The 15,664-nt window shown below is 34.6% G+C and overlaps 1 protein-coding gene across 7 annotated transcripts in view; it reads left to right on the forward strand.

Annotated features, from left to right (window-relative positions):
- Positions 1 to 15,664, forward strand: part of LOC105198482 — a 62,188-nt gene that overhangs the window by 3,958 nt on the left and 42,566 nt on the right. For 2 of the 7 annotated variants that reach the window (XM_039459143.1, XM_039459137.1), the window contains exon 2: positions 15,277 to 15,543. The exons of 1 other annotated variant lie outside the window; for it this stretch is intronic. The gene's annotated coding sequence lies outside the window, so the exon portion shown is untranslated. Of the gene's footprint in view, positions 1 to 2,173; positions 3,682 to 14,472; positions 14,753 to 15,276; positions 15,554 to 15,664 lie in introns of those variants that run through there. 4 more of the 7 variants (XM_039459138.1, XM_039459139.1, XM_039459140.1 and 1 more) reach the window with 4 other exon arrangements.

Consider the following 15,664-nt stretch of genomic DNA (forward strand, 5'->3'; position numbering starts at 1 on the left):
TATTCATATCTATGTATTTGAGCCTAAAATCAAAACTTCAGACTTTTGTGTCTTTACCTTTTTTTCTTTTTATACATCTCTATACATCTTTATTTTTACTATATTATTACATAATTTTATACAATTTATCTTTATTACTTTTTTTATTATTTTTTTCAAATTTTTTCTTTTATTTTCTTAACTATTATATCTCTTATAGTCTTATTTCAATTTTTTTACAATTTTATCTCTACCTTCCAGCGAGAAATGATAATGGAATCGATATCGAATCGACATTAAAATGATGTTTTCGATGTCGAATCGATAACGATTCGATGTTGATTTTATTATCATTTTTCGCTGGGACATCTTACTTCTGTATTTATTGTAAATATTAAATTTTTACTACTACTACAATTACTACTACTACTTTCTCTTAAATCTACTTTCTCTTTGCCTTGTACCCTTTTTTCCCCTCTTTCTTCTTTAATTTTTTTTTTTTCTATCTGAATTTTACTTTACATGATCTATTTGTAATAAAATTGAAGATAGAATTCTACTTATAATTTTGTATTAGATTATATATAGAATATTTGTTTGTTTTACATGGTTGAGTCATTAAAAAATATGACATGATTAAGAAATATATATTGTTACTCTCAGTATAGACGGTCGGGCTTGCGAACAACTGACTTGCAATATGTCCGATGTCGATATTTGATTTACGATCAATTATCGTCAACTATTGTCTTTCTGTCACAAATTTTGTGTTTCACGTTGTGTTAATAAAATCGTTACTTTTTATAAGCCAGCTCCTTTTATTGACGAGTGCGGAAGTCGCGAATGTGAATCCGTGAGAGCGTGAGCGCGAGTTTTCTTACGTACGTAACATTTTAGGGGCTCGTCCGAGATCGAGCGGACGAGCGGAACGATCGAGCCATTTGTGTGGAGAAACGTAATGACTTCGGCGGCTACGGCGTATTTGTCAATGGGGCGGCTGAGGAATAAAGCACTCGAGTGATTTCCTGAGGATGTGGAGTTGCGTGGGATTCAGGAGGAATTGCTGAAACTACGGGAAAAAAGCGAACTACGGCAGGAGCGAGAGACAGAGCCAGTCTTGGCTGAGCTGCGACAGAGAGACGAAGTGCAGCTTCTACAGGAATGCATTATCCAGTTAACTGCCCTCTCCCCTTCAGATTGTTGTCCCGACAATCAAACGGCAAACAGCTTTTTTATTCTTTAAAATTTCTCACTTAGTAATCTTCCTAAAGAATTCTCTTCGACGCTGACTCTTCTTTCTTGAAATCTTTGGACAAGGGGGGATTAGTTTTCTGAAGACCTAACGCCATTAAGGCTCCTTAAGTCTTTGCCTCGGCATTTGTCCTATAGCCCACGGAAAAACCTCGGATCAAAAAGAACCGGGGCGAGGTGGTCTTTTTTAGGAAAGAAGTTAAATTCCACTAGAGACGATTTTCCTCCCGCACCAAGAATGTTGTCACACATGCACTTTTAAATTGAAACAAATTAAAACATCCATTTTGAAAAATAAAATTCCGCATGAAAATAATTTTTTTCTAGTTCTAATATTTTTGTTCTCTACATTCTAAGCAGAATTTCAAAATAAAACCTCCTTGCACATAACTCTAATTCAATGCATCTACGACAAGAATCTTTACTTATTTGTGCCAAAAATAAAAATTTTTTTATGCAATAGAAGCACGTTTTTCGCCTCCTTCCAGGAACATGGGAGTAAATGGACAATTTTTTGTGAACAACATATCCGTAAGGTGCGCACTTTTGTCAAGAAACTGTGATCATTTCTTGAAGCATGCGCTGAATGTTAGGTCGAATGTATGAACGAAGGCAGTACACTGAGTTCTCATAACCTGTAACCGGTACAGGTAGTGGGGTCGAACGCCACGCATCGAAGTGGCCTGTAAAAATTGTGCGTTTTCAAGCAGATGAGGATGAATAACAAAGAAATGGAAGAATTAATGCAGTGCACGCCGTCGGAACTTGCTGAATTGCCCAACAGTGCACGCGTTGACACTTTGCCAAAAGTCTCACGCAAGAAATACGACGCGGCGTACTCGGCGTTTACCAAGTATAAAAAGCTGCACAAAAGGACGGCGACAACGCAAAATGTGTTGTGCGGATATTTCAAAGAGTTGAGTAATAGTTGTAAGTAAAGGAGTGGGAACGTTTCGCGAACGCGGCGCGTGGCGCGCGGAGTAACGCGTGATCGCGGAAAGGTTAGCCGGGTGCACGCACGTGCTTGGCTTACGCACGGTGGTCGGGTGTTTGGACCGGAGTGTTGCCGTGCAGTGGAGAAATGTATTGTTACAAATTTTAGAGTTGAGCAACATCAGAAATAGTGATTTTATTAGAAATAGTTTTGTTTGAGTTGCCCCCCGAGCCCCCCCCCCCCCTGACCTTTGCGCGCCTCTCACGCGTAGCTACGCCTTGTACTGAAAACATCGTTCTCAGTCGAGAACGGCAAAACTCGGCTCTGGGGTACATAACGTATTTCCTTAGCCATGTAGAAAGAAATTTTCTATTTCATCTTCTTGAGCAAGGATTTTCAGGAAACACAACGTCCTTCTGCTCCACCCCGAGCCGTTACCGAAGTTGTCCGTAGCGATCACAATCAAAACGACGACTTCCTATTCTAACCTGGGTTCCTGCGACAGGTTACCGAGTCTTCTGCGATCCAGACCAATTCCTTCTTGCTTTAACCTGGGCTCCTATCACGGATTACCGAGCGTCGTCCTCAGCAATCATAATCAACACGACGACTTTTTGTTCTACTCAGGCCTTCTGCCACGGCTTACTGAGCATCGCCCGTAGCGATCACAATCAAAACGACGACTTCCTACTCCGGGCTCCTGCTACGGGTTACGGAGCATCGTTCGCTGCAATCCCAATTCTACGCCTTTCTAGAAAGTCCAAAAGAATTAAAAGACTGACTCCTCTCCGCTGAAGGAAAAACCTAACACTGACCGAAGAAATTCCAAAAGCTCCCTCTCAGTTTCCGAGAAAACGTTTCTCTGAACCTGTTTTCTAAGGTGAGGACTCTCGGGAAAACACAATGTTTTCATGCCCTACCTCGGACTCCTGCCATGGGTTACCAAGCGTTGCTCACGCCATTCCCAATCCAACGCCCTCCAGGAAAAAAAAGGAAACCTCAAATCGTCTCCCCTCCCTTTTCTGAGAAGAAATCTTAATATCGAAAAAAAATTAAAATCTTAAACCGAAACTCTCTATTTTTTTATCTACTTCAAAACTTAAACCAAAACTCTTTTTCCCCTAGATTACATCTCAGAAAATTAAAAATTTTAAGAGAAAACGATACGCCATGCGTCAACTAAAATAGTAAAAATTAATAGAAGATATAAGCGTAAAATGCGCTTGACAAGAACTCTTTCAACCACAGACGCGCCCTCTCCACAAAAAAAATCGTGCTCTCTGAATCCCAAACTGACCAATAAGACGCAAAAGTAACGCAGACGCAATGCGTCTCGAACATCCGACGCAAAATGCCTCGCGTCAAAGGAAATATTTTTTGGGGAACTTAGCTGGATAATGGGTTCCTGTAGACACTGCACAAAATGTTACGTACGTAAGAAAACTCGCGCTCACGCTCTCGCAGACTCACACTCGTAACTCCCGCACTCGTCAATAAAGGGAGCTAGCTTTTAAAAAGTAAGGATTTTATTGACACAACGTGAAACACCAAAATTATGACGGAAAGACGACAACGATAGTTGACTAATCATCAATCAAATATCGATATTGCAAGTCAGCTGTTCGCAAGCTCGATCGTCCACATCAGGCGTAACAATATTAAGAAATACATATAAATATAATAAAAATGTATCATGGAAAATTTATTCCCAGATAGCACATTGACGTCAAATTGATGTCAAGTAACAATTTTGGTGTCATTTTGGTATCAAAACAACAACAAAGACGGCAATGTGCTATCTGAGTTAATAATACATCAATTTTAATATCTATAATTGTAGTAGTATTTATTCATAGAAATAAACTTCATAAACGTAAAAGAAACATTTGAGCCGATATTCATAGTTGATTCTTACTTCAAGACCGTCTGAAGTAATGTCTTAAGAGGATGCTAAATTAACGGAAATTAGTTTTTTTTAATCTCCGAATTCGCTTGACGAATTGGCTTCACAAAATCCTTTTGTGGAATGAACGTACGTAACAAAAAAGTGCGAGAGATTTTACGAGAAGATAAAAAAAATTAAAAATTCATTTATTTTTGGCTTGTGGACGTGCCAGTTGAGGTTAACTTTTATCATTTATTGACATTCTGTAGCTTTTATGTATGAAATGCAAACTTCCCTACGTGCAGAAAACTCTTAACGAATAACACTGACTGTCATTCCAATCAAAAGCCTAACAAAAAAGTTTGGTTTTTAAACAGTTATACGTGTACACCCAAGGACTTTGATTCTGTCCATGGGAAAATTTTCCAAACTGAGAAGTCGCTATCTTTCTACATACTTCTACATACTACTACAGTTCATGATTAACGTAACGACCAATAAGCTCTAGTCGTTTCATTAATCATGAACTGCGAGTATGTAGAAAGTGGTGACTTCTCAGTTTGGAAAATTTCTCCATGGACAGAATCAAAGTCTTTGGGTGTACAAATGTCGCTTAGCACACGTAAACGATAGCAATCAGAGCAGTAATTTTTTCAACAGTAGTTAATAGGTCTTTTCGTAGATGGCGCTATAATCGAAGAACAAAGACAGATGATTCACGAATGCGTTAGATAAAGAGCACTAGCCTGGTGTAGAGACCCTATAATAAGAGACTGGCCATCAGGGGAGCCACTTTTGATTGGAGCAGAATGTTACGTCAACTCCCGCTTAAATTCAAACTGTAATTACTTTTTTTTTTTAATATACGTAATATTTATCAATAAAGATTATAAAAAATACTACAAATTTGTCTTGTATATTAATTTAAATAATATATGTTGAAATAATTTTTATATTTAATGTTCTCTCTTAATTATTAATACAATCTTTAATTTTATGATTTTGTTATAACGAATATGTTACTTAAACTCACAAAGATACGAATTATTTGTAGGCGTCCAATCTTTACGTCTATTTTTCGCCAATTAATCATGACGTTTTGAGTTTTTTGGGAACACTTTCATGATGTATCCTTTTGATGAGGAGTTATTGCAAAATTCAGCTGAACATCCACCATATTAAACTTCAATCACGCTGCACTGCTACGTAAAGGACACTTACACATACATATTACACTGAACAAATCACATATACTCTGTCATTTGTGAAAGAGCGAGATAGTGAGATGCTCCTTTCTCACTCGCAGGAATTTGATGAAATCTGATAACCAGTCTCTTATTATAGGGTCTCTAGTCTGGTGCTATTCTCCCTACTCTTCGCTTCGCGCGCGACCACATGCTCTAGACTCTCAAAAAATAATCTGCCGTACCGACGTCGAGGAAGTTCAGCTTTAGGTTTGGCATCTTCTTAAGACATTACTTAAGATCTTGAAATAAGAATCGACTATGCTCAGCAAAAAATTCCACATTTGGCTGATTTTCAGTTTAAAGTTTTCCTCTCACCTCACTGTTTCCCGCGCGATTGACATTTGAACTGCATGTAGGGTTGGTGAGATAAAGAAAATAACGCTAATTAAAAATTTATCGAAATATGCATTTTTTGCTAAGCCCTATTTTATGCCATTTACATTTTACAGGTATTGTACACTGTGCATATTCCATGTCTTGTTCACATGTATTCTGTATAAAATTATAAACAGAATCTTGTTGCAAATTATAGATTGTGTGATTAGTGAGGTTAAATCTTATATTTTCTCTATAATCTGTTTTTATTTCCTCCTAATCTACAAACTATTCTTTTACTTTTTCATATTTTTTAATATAGTATTCTAAATAATCTTTTCTTATTTCGTAAAATTTACAAATCCGGTGCCTCTCTTCTAATCAATATTGGTTAGTCTGTTCTAAGTTTTCATATCTTAATTGAATTAATGTCTTTGCTAATTTTTTAATAAAATGTAAATATTAAATGGAACCAAATATAAACTTTATAATGTAAGAAACAAGACTTAGTGAATATTTGTTATATTGATAATTGTTATCAGGTTAATTTAGTAATTTGTAGACACAATAAACTTTAATTAAACATAGTAATTTCAATATATGAAAATCATTTAAATGCTTTGACTTTGTTTTGCCTATCATTTAATGTGTGTTTTTGCATTCGTGCGGTTGTAAGGTTTTACAAAGATGATTGGTTTATTCTATTTAGATCAATTAAAATTAGGAAATAATGAGCTCAAGAGCCACGCAGGATGTCACACGCAAATAAATAAATCACAGCATAAATCCAATGTCAAGCAAACATTTTGACCTTTAATGACTGTCTTCCTCAGTATAGATTTCTATAAAATTAGATTTCTATAAATTCATTCTATAAAACAACAAATTAATCGCACTAATTAAGATATGAACTTATCGAAATAAACAAATAAAGATCAAAAATAAAAACAAATTACCGAACAAATAGAGATTGTGCGAAACCGCGATGTACATCTTCTTTCAACGTTTTAACATAATAACATAATAAACGACCTCACAGAGCGTGTGCAAAGACAAGAGCTTCGTAAAAACAACATGAATTGGTTGCTAATAAATAAATAAATAAGAAAGTAATATTAAAATGATGACTTTTAAACTTGTAACAGACAACAATACAAATTAAATAGTTAAAAAAAATAAACGGAAAATAAATAAAAATAAAAATAAATATGAAATAAAAGAAAGCTGTACAAGTCATAAGATATGAAATTGTAAAAAAACATTATAAAAAAAAATTATGCAAAATTAAAAAAGAAAAAAGAAATAAAACAAAGCAAAAAATTATATACAAAATACCTTTAAGCACTAAAACTCGTGTCACAGCATTGTGAGATAGGATTACATCTCGGTGAGAATGGATACAAATAATAAGGACCGAAACGAGATAGCCTCGATGGCCCCTACGAAAGGAATAGAAGGAAAAGGGATGACGAACCTAAAATTTATGCTGTGATTTATTTATTTGCGTCTGACATCCTGCGTGACTCTTGAGCTTATTATTTCTTAATTTTAATTTATTTATAAGAGCCTTAATCTTTATTTGCTACTCAGATAAGTTTAGAATCAAGACATTAATTACTTGAACAAAATTGTGTTTGATGAGATATATGATTAATTGTGTGAATTTATCATTTAATGTTTCAATCTTCAATGAATATTATTATTTCTTACAACCATTAAATGTATGTTTCCTTAAAGATAAATATAAATGTCATATTTGTGTTCTAAATGTGATCTAATTATTTTAATGAATAATTAATTTAGATCTAGTAAAATTTTATGAACCTTTACCAATACTACATGTATTATTGTAAATATTATACAGGATGTACCAAAACGATTGCATCTGAAGTATACCATGAGATAGAGGATATGAATCCAAGTCGAAAAGTTCTGAGTCATTTTTTGATTTGAACTTTCTGTTAGATGTTATACGATGCTAAGTTAGCGAATCAACACCCGTCTATACAAGAAAAGCAGGGACGGACAATAGACGGGCGCGCGGGCAAAACGGAGCTGACAAATTATACCGCGAGAGAACAACGATGAGCAGCGAAATGGTTGTACACACGCGCGCGCGCATACGCACACGCTTAAACACGCACGCGCACACACACACACACACACATGCACGCACGCATCCCCTCCTCTCTCCCTTCCTCCCCCCTTTCCCTTTCCCTCCCTTCCGACCCCTCTCTTTCCCCTTTCCACCCCCTTTCTCTTCCTTTCCCCCTTTTCTATTCTTCCCTCTCTCCCTCTTCCTCCTCTCTCTCCCTTCCCTCCTTTCCCTCCTTTCCCTCCCTCTCTCTCTTTCCCCCCTTCTCTCTTTTTCTCTCTCGCTCTTGCTCTCTCTCTCTCTCTCTCTCTCTCTCTCTCTCTCCTCCTCCTTATTTAAAAAAATTTTAAACATCCTAAAATGTACAACTATAATAAAATCCAATAAATTCTTTGGGATGAGAGGGATGGGGGGGGATATAGTAGGGAGTAATATGGAAGGTCTGATTAAGAGGGAGAGAGAGATGCAGAGGGAGGAAAGATGGGAGAGAATAATGAAGACGAAGGGTAATAGGGAGTATAAATGGATTAAGGGGGAGGGAATTCCGGGGTATTTAAAGGGTGGGGAGAGAGTAGGTGGAAAAGGGTGACAAGATTTAGGTTAGGGAACGGGATGAGGGGTAACAGACACTGGGAGGAGGATGAGCGTAAGAGGTGCAGGATGTGTGAACGTATGAATGAAACGTGGGAGCATGTGTGGGAGGAATGTGTGAGTTGGGGGAATGGGAAGGGATGGCAGGAGATGAGGGGGATTGTGCTGGGGGGAGGGAGGATGGGGAGGGAGAAGAATGGTTGAGGAGGTTAGAAGTATGGAAGGGTGGGAATGGACGTGAGGAGAGGGGGGGGAAGAATGGGTGGATGAAGATTTGAATGAGTGAGTGGAAGAGGGGATGATTGAAAAGGACTTAAAAAGAACACCGGAAGCGGAGGTCCCGATAGGTTAGGTAGGACTGCGGCGTGTATGTGTGTAAACAGTAGGAGAGATAGGATAGATTTAAAAAAAAGTGTAGATTGCGGCGTCCTAGTTTGTAAGCTAAGTAAGTTAGTCGGTAAGGAATAATTGTACGGACTTGTACGGAGATGTAACCCTAAGGAGAGGCAATAAATTATCTATCTAATAAAATCCAATGAACGTTCCGGCGTTTTTGTAATAATTTATTAATTTAATGTGAATTGATTAATTGTTTATTTCATTACAGTTACAATAAATGTTCGAAGTGTGCTTTTCCTTCTTCGATACACATTCTTGCTCTTCGTGCATTTTGTATACATATGAATGTTTGTTTACAAGAAGCGGTATGTTCAACATTTATAATTCTCATTATTAAAGCTATAAAAATACATTTGTCAGCCGAGAAAGTTCCTTCCAAGATCGATATTTCATAAATGTTTGATCTGGATTGTTGGGAGATCAAATCGTATTTTAAGACAATTTATTAATCAAATTGAAATTAATCTATTTTTTTTCTTGTTTTTTTTCTGATATATTTTTTATTATGTCTTTTAACGTCTCTCCAAATTTGAAATTTTTTTCCTTACAAAATTAGATTGCCTTCTTTGATACTTCAAAAATGTTTATTTAATCGAAATAGAAGAAGAAAGATTAAATTGTCTTGAATCAAATATCAATGTTTGTAATAAATGTTTTAGTGCAAGCAACTATTTAATGATGAAGATACTTATTGTTAGTGAAGTGAGTTTTAATAACTTTGTGGCATGCTCTATCTCCGGATTACAACCCATGCGAGTTTTTTCTTTGGGGAACAATAAAGGAAAAAATATTTATGCACACCAACATCGAGACAGTTGACGAGATGACGGAATTAATATTCCGCACTATTGAAAGAATTGATAATGATCAAGTTCGAAGAGTTACGCAAAATGCACAAAAAAGAGCAAGAATGTGTATCGAAGTAAGAAGAGCACACTTCGAACATTTATTGTAACTGTAATGAAATAAAAAATTAATTCACATTAAATTGATAAATTATTACAAAAACGCCGAAACGTTTATTTTATTATAGTTATGCATTTTAGAATGTTTAAGATTTTTTTTAAACAAGATGGAAAGAGAGAAGTGCGTGCGTGCGTGCGTGCATGTGCGTGCGCGTGTATATGTATACAGCCGTTTTGCTGCTTATTGTTGTTCTCCCGCCGCGTAATTTTTCAGCTCCGCTCCGCACGCTCGCCTGTTTATTATCCGTCCCTGCTTTTCTTGTATAGACAAGCGTTGATTCGCTAACTTTAACATTGTATAACATCTAACAGAAGGTTCAGATCGAAAAATGATTTAGAACTTTTCGACTTAGACTTATGTCTTCTATCTCATGGTATACTTCAGGTGCGATTGTTTTGTTACTTATATGCATTAAACATTACCATTATGCTCACTGCTATTTTGTAAAGTTGTGTCGTTTATTTTGTCAAAGTATCTAGTATTGTGAATTTATTTGCAAACTGCGAAAGAGTAGAAAAATCTGGAAAATATTTATTTTTAAAATTCGGTTCTTAAGTCTATTTTTGGTAACATTGTTAATCGATAGAATACATTTAAATTTGTTTGTAACTTTTTTATTTTTGCAATATACTTTATATTTATAAAGTTATATCAATTTTAAAACATTGTTGGGCGTCTGATCATTTAAACGCTCCGGAATTACCCGAAAATATCTGAACTCGAAGATGATGTCACGATGTTGTTGCCGAAAGCGCATAGTATGGTTGTATTCAGTACAGCTGTATGCTCGATTTTTATTTAATTTAGGCTGTGCGTGTTATAAACATGACTAATTATTGATGGTGTTTTGTGCCATTGTGCAAAAATATTACGAAAAGTGCACCCGCTAAAGTATTTGTGACAGTACTACGCGAAGAAGTAATAAGATAGTTCAGTGTGGTTTCAATTGCCTCGACGTCCGGATGAACCAACAAAATTGAATTATTTTTGTTGTGAGGATTATTTTGTTGTAAATATTCAATATCAAACTATTATTTCCATTAGTATCTATATTTCTAAAGTTTTGAGGCTAGGTTATGAGAATAGTATCTAAAAATGACATTTACAAATAATTCTTTAGTTGATATTTTCTAACTAAAAGATGACATGGAAAATTATATTTGTTTCTCTTCAATGGGTGGACCTATAAAAATGAAATCTGGAGTTATGCCACATATTTTTTCCTGTCAACTCGATAGAGAACGAACTGCAAATTATTTCCTTTACCTTACTGAGAAACGAAAACGTAAAGTAGAGGTTACTGATATTTTGGCTGCAAGATGCTCTTTGTCTGATGATAGAAATAAATAAACTTACATTAATTACATTGCAGCTTTTGTATTCCTAACTTCAGCAGCGTTGAATTTGTCTCTTTCCTTAATAAACTCACAAACCATAAATGCGTCTGTTTTAGCCAAATTTTTTCAGTCAGCTTTAATAAAACCTAATTTTAAAATATTTGCCATATTTGAAGCTACTTTTTGCTTATAATATGGTAATAATAATTGTGCAAAACTATCACGCAGCAGAAGGCTTGAAGCGCGCGGAAAGGAACAACATCGTGACGTCACACCAATAGCGTTGCGTTTTCATCCATTTGAATTTCTATGAATATTTGAACTTTATTATTAAGTAAATATAAACAAATTAACTAATTTTATTTTAATAAATCGTTATCATAGTACCTATATTTTGATAAAATAATTAAATTTTCCAATTTAAAAATTTATTTACGAACCCAATTAACATGCCAAATTAATTTGTACAGATAACAATATGCTTCAGTTTGACACGGATCTAAACGATAAATCTGAAACATTTTTAAGTGGCTATTCTATTATATTTGTTTTAACATATTTGGTTTATCTGTCAAAAATCTTAAAAAAGGAATATTAATTAGAGTTTTTATACAAAAATGTTGATTTAACATTTCTGAAACGTTGAATTATAATATTGTGAATCAATGTTTTGAAATAGATAGATTCAACGTTGAAAAAATATTGGAAAAATGTTTAATGTTGAATTAATGTTTGTTAAATATCTTTTAGACATTCCAATCCAACATTTAGAAACATTTTGTTCAATATTGATTCAACATTTATTTAATGTAGATTTTATATACATTTATGTACATTGTATTGTTAAAAATATTAAATGATATAAATATAAAAAATGGAAGGACTCGAAAATTAATAGAACTGAAAGAGGGGCTAATGAGAGTCAAGACGCTGATGTTGGTGCGTATATTTCTGAGTTTATTCAAAATAAATTCAAGGACGTTACGACTCTGTTTCGGATCATCTTCAGTAAAGAAAGTCGAAATCAAAAAGCCTCGATTTCACATGCCGTGGTCCTAGTTTTTAACGAGTCACAATCGGATGGTTATCCAAGTGAAATTGAAATTCTAAAGGGTGACCAACTAATAATATATAACATTACAATGATTAATTAGCTAAAATGTTAAATAAAACTTACAAAAACTTACCATGTGAAGCAAGGAGCGAATACATATTAAACACACAAGAACGTAAATAAATATAAAGTTAACATTATAAGTAAGATGAATTGACAATCATGTAACAGCGTAAAGACGACACATCTCGCCTGTGTCACAGTCAAGGCGATACTGCTCTCCGTTCGTAAGCAGTGTCGGCGATGAGATCGAACAGTTGAAAATACATATACAAATATTAAATCAAACCGTTATAATCTGTCGAGGATACAAGTGTAGGCATGGTGTAAATATTCAGTGTCCGCTTGTCTATTTAGCCCGTTGTTTTGGCACTTTATATGTAGCATTTCAGAAATCAGGCGCTTCCCCCAGAAAGGTTCTTTATCCAATATTATAACGTTATCCCAATCGAAGTCGTGGTCGCTATTTATCCTGTGTTCCGTAATAACTGAATCAGTTTGCATTCCATCTTATGTGGTTCTTGTGTTCGGAAATTCTTTTAAGTTGTCTACGTGTTTGTTCCACATACGAAACAATTTTTACATGAAATTTTGTAAACCACGTTTTTTTGAGATAAGTCAGAGAGCTTGTCCTTATGTGTTTTAATTACTGTACCCAGTTTATTGAGACAAAAACGAGATTCTGGAATTGAGATCTTTACTGATATTTTTGAATTTTTGTGAGATGGAGTGAATGTACGGGATGGTAAACCATCTATTATTTGTCGTACTATTAATCAATGTTTTAGTGTTAGAACGCATTGCATCTCGTTTATATCTTTTAAACAAGAAATCCAGTCCTGTATTGATAGTATTGAAAATTAAGTTCAGAGGGTAGTCATTATCCAGGAGAATGTCGATAATCAATCTCAAATTTTCACGTTAAAAAATTGGATGCGACAATAAAATCGCCCTGTCCACCATGCTCATAATTGTACCTATTTTTTGTGAGAGAGGGTGTTGCGATAAAAAGTTAAGGTATTTTCTAGAGAATGTGGGTTTGTGATACCAATTGAACTCTATATGTGTGTCTTTTTATCAAAGTTACATCGAGAAAATTTAGTGTGTCACCACCCATTTCCAATGTAAATTGTAACCTAGGATGGAAAGAGTTAAAATTGTTTAAGACCAAATCCTCAGAATATCGTGGTATGGACATAGCTGTGTCATCGACATATCTTACATAAAAAGAGGGCACAAAATCCACATTTTCCAGAGCCCGCTCTTCTAAATCACGCATGACTAAATTCGCAATAATTGGCGAGAGGGGAGAACCCATGGGTGTCCCAAAATTCTGTTTGTAAATAAGATTATTGAAAGAGAAGTAGGTCGAGTTCAAAACCATTGTCAATGCTTCAATAAATTTATCTTTAGGTAAACTACAATTTACTGAGATATTGTCTCAACGTCTTAGTACACTGTTGATGGCCAAATCAGTTGGAATATTCGTAAATAACGAGATGACGTCCAGCGAGATTAAAACGTGGTTTTTATTAATACGAGTGTCTTTCAATTTATCAGTCAATTTGAAACTGTTGTCAATATGGCTAAAAGTGTCTGAATCTTAGAAATTAAATCTTGTAAATAAGAGCCCAAGGAGTACAAAGGACTGTCAACAGATGAAATAATTAATTTAAATGGGTATCCCGTTTTATGAATTTTGGGAAGCCCATAGGCTCTCGATAAAATTTCACTACTATATAATTTACTGTAAACATTAGCCGATATATGTATATTCTTTAGCTTTTCATCTTGTCAACAAATTTTTTAGATTTTTAATGATTTGTTTTGTTGGATCTTTTTTGACATTAGAGTACGTGTTTTGACATTAGAGTACATCTTGTAGCATGAGTGTTATTTTGTTGATGTAATTATTACGATCCAAGGCTACTGTGATATTGTTTTTATCGATATGTGTAAAAATAATATGTTGATTATCTCTAACAAATCTTTTACACGATTTTATTAAATTGTTAATTATGTGGTTGTTATAGTTGTTTAGAGAAGGTTTGTATTGTAAATTCTTAATGATTGGGATGGTACGATTCCTAATATTTAATTGTTGTTCCGGGTCAACCTTACTTATATTGCATTCAATGTTTTTAATAAGTTTGATCGTCACTTTATCAATCCACTGCATCGGAAGAGAAAAATTTTTGCCGAGTTGCAACAATCACTGTACATCATGGGGAATGGCATTAGAAGCCAAGTTGACGAACCATTTGTTTTTTACTGTATTAAGTGAAGATTTAAAAAAGTTAACATCAAAAGAATTGGCTTCTATTTTTATTTTAGCAATCTGTTTATCCGGAGAGGAATTCATAATAGCAACGTCTTGAGCAGCCCTGGAATATGTAATATTATTATCCTTATTATTGATTTTACCAACATAATTGATTGGTTTAATCCTGTCGTTCATCATTTTATTATGTTTAAAAACACTCCATTTTCTTATCAATTTTGTCTCTTTCAAGATTGTTAAAGTGAAGGAGAGAGGTCTCTTGATAGTTAAAAAATTTGTTATAAATGTAGTAAGGGACATTTTTGGAGATTTTGTTAACAAGACGGAAGGCTTCAATCTATGAACTGTTACGAGTTCTGTAAGTGTCATTCAACTCAATTTTTAGAATCTTGTGAATGAAATTGTGTAACGTATGTTTAAGTTTAAATTTAGATTTGTAGTTCGACACTTCTAAATTTGTGTTTTTTTAAATGCAGCAAGTGAGACGGAACGATATCATGCTGGATACAAAATTTCAAGAATTTAATCTTGTTACAATTCTTAATAATAATCTTGCGCTGTTTGATCCATGATTTAAGTAATGTTAATGTGTAAATTCCAAAGGTCAATCGGATAAATTGAAAAATATTGTTAAAATGTTGGTAACGCATAATTATTCGCATAAAATACAAAAAATGGAAGGACTCTTGAAAATTAAACGTCCTTGAATTTATTTTGAATAAACTCAGAAATATACGCACTAACATCAACGTCTTGACTCTCATTAGCCTCTTTTTTAATTCTATTGATGTAAATATGTAAAATTAGTTTTAAATTGTAAAAAAAATTAAGTTTTTTAACTGACAATGAGTAGCTTTATTATATCTATTAATTCATTTTTAGTCAATAGCATGCCAGTTGTAAGGATACGTTCAGACTCCAGGATTATTTTGTCGCGGTGTAAATCCAAACGCCCACTTGTTCATACGGGCCATTTTGTGGCGGTACAAACATAAGCGCCGATACGTTTAGACGAGCCATTTCGTGATGCAAGCGGCGTAAATGCAAATGAGGCCTTGTTCGGACGAGCCACTTCGCGACGCGATAGAAAAACTTTTCCGTCACGTCACGCTACGATAAAGTAGCCCGTCTAGATGCACCCGAAAATTCGTAAGTCGAGGTATTTTAACCCTTAGCGTATACACTATACTGGATTCGATATTTTGCCACATATGGGTGTACGTTACCGCACCATTTTCAATTGCGTATATCTCTGTATCTAATGCATAGA

The sequence above is a fragment of the Solenopsis invicta genome, chromosome 16, assembly GCF_016802725.1.
Source record: "Solenopsis invicta isolate M01_SB chromosome 16, UNIL_Sinv_3.0, whole genome shotgun sequence".
NCBI lineage: Eukaryota > Metazoa > Arthropoda > Insecta > Hymenoptera > Formicidae > Solenopsis > Solenopsis invicta.